The sequence below is a fragment of the Stenella coeruleoalba genome, assembly GCF_951394435.1.
Source record: "Stenella coeruleoalba genome assembly, chromosome: 14".
NCBI classification, from domain to species: Eukaryota; Metazoa; Chordata; class Mammalia; order Artiodactyla; family Delphinidae; genus Stenella; species Stenella coeruleoalba.
In genome coordinates, this window is record NC_137160.1 from 76588788 (window position 1) to 76595924 (window position 7137).

A 7137-nucleotide genomic window follows, 5' to 3' on the forward strand; every position below is an offset into this window, starting at 1 on the left:
CATGTCTGGAGCCTGTGCTCCACAACGGGAGAGGCCACAGCAGTGAGAGGCCCGCGTACAGCAAAAAAAAAAAAAAAAAAAAAAAGTGGGGTTCCTGCGACATGAAGTCCAGACTATTAGAAAGTGTTTGTATTAAGATGAAGAAGTATTCTTCTGTTCAAGCCTCATTTTCGTCACTTACCTGCTGTGTGAGCTAGGACAATTCACTTAACCACTCTGAGCTGCAGTTCGCACCAACAGCACTTATTTCACAGTGGTGCTAGAGTCTTAACTGAAGAATGTAACTTGAATGCAATTGCTTTGCAGAATCAAAAGCTGAGTATGCCTGGAAAGACCAATTATACTTCATAAAACATTTTCCCTTCCTCCTTTTTATTCCTCAAGATCTGGCAAAGCTGGAATACTTCCTTGGGGCAACTGTTTCCAAATTTCTCTTCCGAAGACCTTGACAATGACCTTCCTGCTTAAGGGGCTGATCTCAGAGATGGAATACAGGAACTTTCAACACAGGTTCTGAATCATGACAGGGGCACAGGGGTCATGCAAAGACACCTTACAGGAACAAGGAACAAGGCACGCTAATGAGGGCTTTCAGAGGCTGTAATCAACACCCCAAATTGCTGTCAGAAGGAAACCTCTTTAAAGTAAGAGGGGGCTGGCTGGTCTGCTTTGCAGGCTAGGAAAATGTTCATGGTGCTTGGTTGCTAGATGGAAGTTCAGGGAGATGGTTGCCCCTGGAGCTGTAAGAAATCAAAATAAGCCTGGGTAGCTGGGGAAGTGGTACTTTTGACTATAGCAAGAGCAGTGACAGCTAACTGTGAGCCTACAGTGTACCAGGCACTTTGCTCTGCCCTTAACACGTAATGTTTTATTGACTCCTGGATATAGCCCTCTAAGTATTTCATCTTATGATCCCTTTTTTACAGATGTAAAGTTTGATACAAGAGGCAAGGTACCTTGCTCAACCTTGTGCCACTAGCAAGAACAGGTAGGACAAAGTTACAACAGATGGAGCAGAAGTGGGGAAGGCACTCCACGCACCAGGGACCTGATGAGCAAAGGCTGGGGGGCTGGAAGGGCATGGCATGGTGGGGCTGTGAGGAAACAAGACTGGATGGAGCAGGTGGTTCACAGATGGACAGAGGATAGGACAAAGTAGGTCCAAACCACATCATGGAGAGCCTTGAATTCTGGGTAAGATACTTAGACTTTACTCCCAAGGTAGCAAGGAGCCATTGAAGGTTATTGAGCAGAATAGTGACACAATGGAGGAAGATTTAGGGAAAGCTTTGTCTGATCAAAATAGAGCCTCCAAGTTATTATTGGTCCCTGAACTCAGGCCATATGGTTGCCCTGCTACACGGTGGGCAATGGTATTTCCAAGGTAAACAGTCATGAGTTAAGTGGAAATTTCATTAAATCCTTGGCGTGGGAAACTCTGCAGGTTACAATGTCAGGCTGAAGGACCATCAGGAGGAAGCCATGGTCCCAGGAGCAGTTTTGCAGGTTAAGTTCTGAGAGCAGCTTTCCCCAACCGGCCTGCATTGGCCCCAAGAAGTACCCCTCAGTGATCCCTGAACTTCCATACCTCTCATCCCTGCGGAATGAGGGGAGCAGAGAGATAACCCCAACTGCCACCCTGGAAAAGTGGGGCTATGGAAACCCAGAGGCCAGTATTTCTAACAGATAATTGCTCTAGCATTTAAACAATAGTTACTGAAGTAGCTCATTAAAGTGACAAAGGCAGTAATTACCCAGATTTTTATCTGAGGAATCTAAGAGAAATAGCAGGGGTTACATTTCTGCGTAACCTAAGAGCCTGAGAATCACAGCAAAGCAGAATCACGAGGACCCAGACCAGTTTGGCAGAAATCTTTGCTCCCCTCTTAGGGGTTCACTGTACTCGGGAATGATCACAGATGTGGCCCAAGTTCCTGTGCATTTCATGCTCACCAGGAATTATGCTCAGTGTACACTTGTTGTGTCTTTGAGGTTGCACAACAGCCCTAGGGTGAAGGCACAATTAAAAGCCCCATTTTACAGATGAGGAAACTGAGGCTCAGAAAGGGGATGTCACTTGTCCAAAGTCGTTAGGCTTGTAAGTAGTGGTGCTGGGACTTAAGTACAGGTGGTTTGCCCCATTCTGCTCACAACTCAAGGTCTTCAGGTATCGAGATCTCTGCCTCAAAGCCCAGCCAAGGGGACCCTTAACAAACCCTCAGAGATCGGTGATCTCAGCCTGCAGGGATCCAGGGCTAGTCTCCTGACCCCCTGGGAATGCCCAGAGGTCTTTGTGCTAGCCCAGTCGCCCCTGACAAATGACTTTCTCAAGCCACGTGGAGGCCATAGGAGGGAGGCCAGTTTGACCTGTATAGACTGAGGGTCTGGACACTATGACCCATGGCCCAAGTCTAGCCCACCACCTGTTTTTGTATGGCCCATGAGCTAAGAATGGTTTTCACCTTTTTAAATGGTTGGAAACAATGCAAAGAAGACTATTCTCTCACATCTGAAAATTACATGAAATTCATATTCTAGCATCCACAAATTCAGTTTCACTAAAGCACAATGATACTCATTCGTTTATGTATTACGTGAGGTTGCTGAAACTTTACAAAGGCAGAGGTGAGGAGTTGTGACAGCGACCACACAGCTTGCAAAGCCTAAAATACTTACTGTCTGACACTTTCAGGAAAAGTTTGCCAACCTCTGACCTAGATCATAAAGGTTTCATCTGTGGGCATCATCTTGACTGGTTCAAGAATGTGCGATGGTAGAAAAACCCTAGTTTCTTGGGAGAGGAGTGCAGGGAGAAATACACACACCACTGGGGGTTTACACACAAAGGATCACATCTTTTAGGGTCATGGAGGAGAACCCAGACAACCAGGTATAAATCCACAGAGAAATGCAAACATCCAAGGGAACAGGCAGAAACACAGAGACACAGGGAAATATCCAAGTGTACACACGCAGAATCTTCAAACCATCCAGGTGTACACAGACACTAAAGCACATAGGGAAACACACACAGGAAAGCCAGACCTCCACACGTGCAGACACACACAGACTCCCAGGGACCCAAAGAGAACACGCCAGCTACCAGGTGTACAAATATATACCATGCTACATAAACAAGAAGATGTATCCAGCGCCAGGCAGGCAGATACACACACAAAGGGAACCCCTTACTGTCCGGGTATCATACACTCTCAGGTAAAGAAAAACTGTCTTATTGTACACAGTTACACAAACATTCAGAGAGAGAGAGAAGGAAGGGCGGAGAGAAGGGTAATGAGAGACAGAGACAGGGAGAGATATTGAGAAAGAGGGAGGGGGAGGGAGAAGGAAGAGGGGGTGGGGAGAAGAGAAGAGAGGAAAGGGGAGCAGGAGACCCCAGGTTCCGTCCCTCCCACCACGTGCTCAGCCCCTCCGGGAAGGTCACTAATCTAGGAGGATAGAGATTTCTTCCCTCATTAGCAGTTGACACAGGAGGAGGAAAGCTGTGTGCCTATGGCCAGAACAGCCCCTTCCCTTTACTTGTCGGTGCCGGGGACCCCGCTGGCAGTCTGGTGATGCCTCGGACCCCACTCCCAGAATAACATTTCTAAATTATGAAAGGAGACGAGGATTCCACTGAAAGAGAGGACTCAATCCCTAGAACCCGGGCACAAGGACAATCACGTCCGAAGATGCTAACCTGTCCCTTCCTTCTAAGGGCAACTTACACCTCGTGACTCCATCCTTCTTCTTGCCACTCTTAAGAATTCCTTTCTGGGGCTTCCCTGGTGGCACAGTGGATAAGAATCCGCCTGCCAATGCAGGGGACACAGGTTTGAGCCCTGGTCCGGGAAGATCCCACATGCTGCGGAGAAACTAAGCCCGTGCACCACAACTACTGAGCCTGTGCTCTAGAGCCCATGAGCCACAACTACTGAGCCCATGTGCTGCATCTACTGAAGCCCACATGCTCTAGAGCCCGTGCTCTGCAACAAGAGAAGCCACCTCAACGAGAAGCCCATGCACTGCAATGAAGAGTAGCCCCTGCTCGCCGCAGCTAGAAAAAGCCCGCATGCAGCAACGAAGACCCAACACAGCCAAAAATAATAAATAAATAAAAATAAATATATTTATTTTTTTAAAAATAATTCCTTTCTGGAGGCATTTATGGAGCACCTACTGGGGTCCAGGTGCTGAGGAGACAGAGGTGAATGGAACGGGGTCCCTGCTCACAAGGAGCTCGCGCTTGAGCGGGGATGAAGGATGGGTACCCAACGGTGATGCGAATCATAATCTTTTTGCAATCGTCACGTCAAAGATCAATGATCACAGACCCATCGCAAATATAATAGTAACGAAAAAGTTTAAAATATTGCAAGAATTACCCAAATGTAACACAGAGACAGGAAGTGAGCAAATGCTGCTAGAAACATGGCGCTGATAGATTTTGCTTGACTCAGGGTTGCCACCAACCTTCAATTTGTAAAACACAAAATATCTGCGAAGCACAGTAAGTGCAACGAAAGGAGGGATGCCTGTATTTGGTTTGAGACGTCTAGAGTCAGAAGGGAGGTTTTGTTTGTCTTTGTTGGTTTGTTTCTCTTTTACAGAAATTCTCTCCCTGGGGAGAAGGAGAGAAAGCCAACAGGATGGTATTCCTAAGAGTCAGCACTCAGCCGCCCCCATCCACAAGCAACAGAGGAGACCCCTCTGCCTGCCCACTTCCCCTGTCCCTGGGGATCTCTGGGAATCTGGCTGAATGACAGTGCCAGCTGAGATGTCCTGGGGGTTCGAGGTAGCAGTTGCTTCCTGCCCAGTGGGAGCCCAAAACACAGAGGAATGTTGGAAGGAAACCTCCCAGGCGGGTGGGCGGCCCCTCAAGGAGCCAGGGAGGGCTGAGAAGGGAAGCTATTCCTCCGTCTGTAGCAATATAAGTACCCCTGGCCTCAGACATCTCGGCCTCTCATCTCTGCTTCATCAATGCCCAGGATCTCTGACTTGGCTTCATTTCCTTGGTGAGCTGGGCTGCACACTGGGGATGCAGAACAGGGGGGGGGTTGGGGGTCAAGGTGGTTCAAAGCTTCCCATCAGAAGGCATCTGGCCTCAGACCCTTCCGAGGCAGGACAGGTGGCACGTGGGCTGACCAGGCACCCCAGGGCTTGTTTGTCTACCTGCTCAGACCATGCCCCCAGAGCCAGGAGGCCTGTCAGATCTAGAAGTGACAGAAGAGTGAGCTAGAAGTAGAGATGGGTCCGGGTCCTCCCTGTACCGCCCCAGGCAGCATGGAGGGGAAGGAAGCCGGCGTGCAAGGCCCAGGCACTGAGCACCTGTTCTGTTGCCACAGAGATGGGTCCTTGCTACCTCCCATCGTACAAAAGCAAACTGAGGCCTGGAGAGGTTCGAGCACCTGACTGAGGGCACACCGGGAATAAGAAACAGAGTTGGGCTCCCGTTTGATCTAGTGAGGACTGAACGAACAAGTAGGTGGATAGATGAATGCATGACTTCAGACCTAGAAACCGCGCAAGGCTAGCTCTCAAAACTGCATGATCAGCGCACCCATGTTCACAGCAGCATTATTCGCAATAGCTAAAACATGGAAGCAAGTGAACGGATAAGCCAGCTGTGGGTTATCCATACAATGGAATACAATTCAGCCTTAAAAAGGAAGGGAATTCGGACACAGGCTACAACATGCATAAACCTTAAGGACATTATACTAAGTGAAAGAAGCCAGTCACCAAAAGACAAATACTATATGAGGTACTTAGAGAAGTCACAATTATAAAGACAAAAAGTAGAATGATGGTTGCCAGGGGCTTGGGGGAGGGGAGGATGGCGAGTTATTATTTAACAGGTAAGACTTTCAGATTGACAAGATGGAAGGCACAATGAGTCTGGAGGGTGGTGACAGGTGCACAACAATGTGAATTTATTTAATACCGTTGAACGATGCACTTAAACGCGGTTAAGATAGTAAATTTTATGTTTTGTGTATTTTTTTTTTTTTGTGATACGCGGGCCTCTCACTGTTGTGGCCTCTCCCGTTGCGGAGCACAGGCTCCGGACGCGCAGGCTCAGCGGCCATGGCTCACGGGCCCAGCCGCTCCGCGGCATGTGGGATCTTCCCGGACCGGGGCACGAACCCGGGTCCCCTGCATCGGCAGGCGGACTCTCAACCACTGCGTCACCAGGGAAGCCCTGTTTTGTGTATTTTAACACAACCAAAAAAATAAAATAAAATAAATGAATGACCAACAGCAGTAGCCTTGTATTGGTTAGCTGTTGCTGTGCACCAGATTGTCACAAGGTCTGTGGACCAGGAATCCAGTCCCGGTTTCGCTGAGTCATCTGTTTCAGGCTGCAATCAAAATGCCAGGCAGAGCTGAGGTCTCATCTGAAACTCACCTGGGGAAAGACAGACTCCTGGCTGATGCGGTCGCTGGAAGAATTCAGTTTCTTGTGTCCTGTTGGAGCAAGAGCTTCGGTTTTCTGCTGGGTGTCAATCAAACGCAGCTTTCCCAGCATGGCTTCTGGCTTCCTCAAAGCAAACAAGGGAGAGCGTCTAGTCACTGAATGAAGTTACAATCCAATCGCCGGCAAAGTCATCATGGAAGTGACATCCTATCCCGCTGCTTTATTCTACTTGTTTAGAAGGAAGTCACAGGTTCTGCTTATCCTCATGAAGAGAGGTTTATACGAGGGTGTGAACAATGAGAGATGGGGACCATGGGGACCACCTTGGAGTCTGTCGTCCATAATTATCATAACCAGATTTTCATCTTTGTTTCAGACACTGGGACAGTATAAAATCTCACTCCCTTACTCTAAGAGATGAGCTTAGAGAGGTGGGCAGAGGTCACCTGGATCTCGTAGGCCTTGGCAAGATAAAGATAAAGATTTGGGCTTCCCTGGTGGCGCAGTGGTTGAGAGTCCGCCTGCCGATGCAGGGGACGCGGGTTCGTGCCCCGGTCTGGGAAGATCCCACATGCCGCGGAGCGGCTGGGCCCGTGAGCCATGGCCGCTGAGCCTGCGCGTCCGGAGCCTGTGCTCCGCAACGGGAGAGGCCGCAGCGGTGAGAGGCCCGCGTACCGCAAACAAACAAACAAACAAAGAAGCTACTATGGTTGTCTATT

General features: G+C 49.0%; 1 long non-coding RNA gene across 1 annotated transcript in view; it reads right to left on the reverse strand.

Annotated features, from left to right (window-relative positions):
- LOC307197443 overlaps positions 1–6648 on the reverse strand; it is a 99715-nt gene extending 93067 nt beyond the window's left edge. The window contains exon 1 of the long non-coding RNA XR_013831411.1: positions 6410–6648. This is a non-coding gene — a long non-coding RNA (uncharacterized lncRNA). The remainder of the gene's footprint in view (positions 1–6409) is intronic.
- Between the last annotated feature and the right edge of the window lie 489 nt (positions 6649–7137).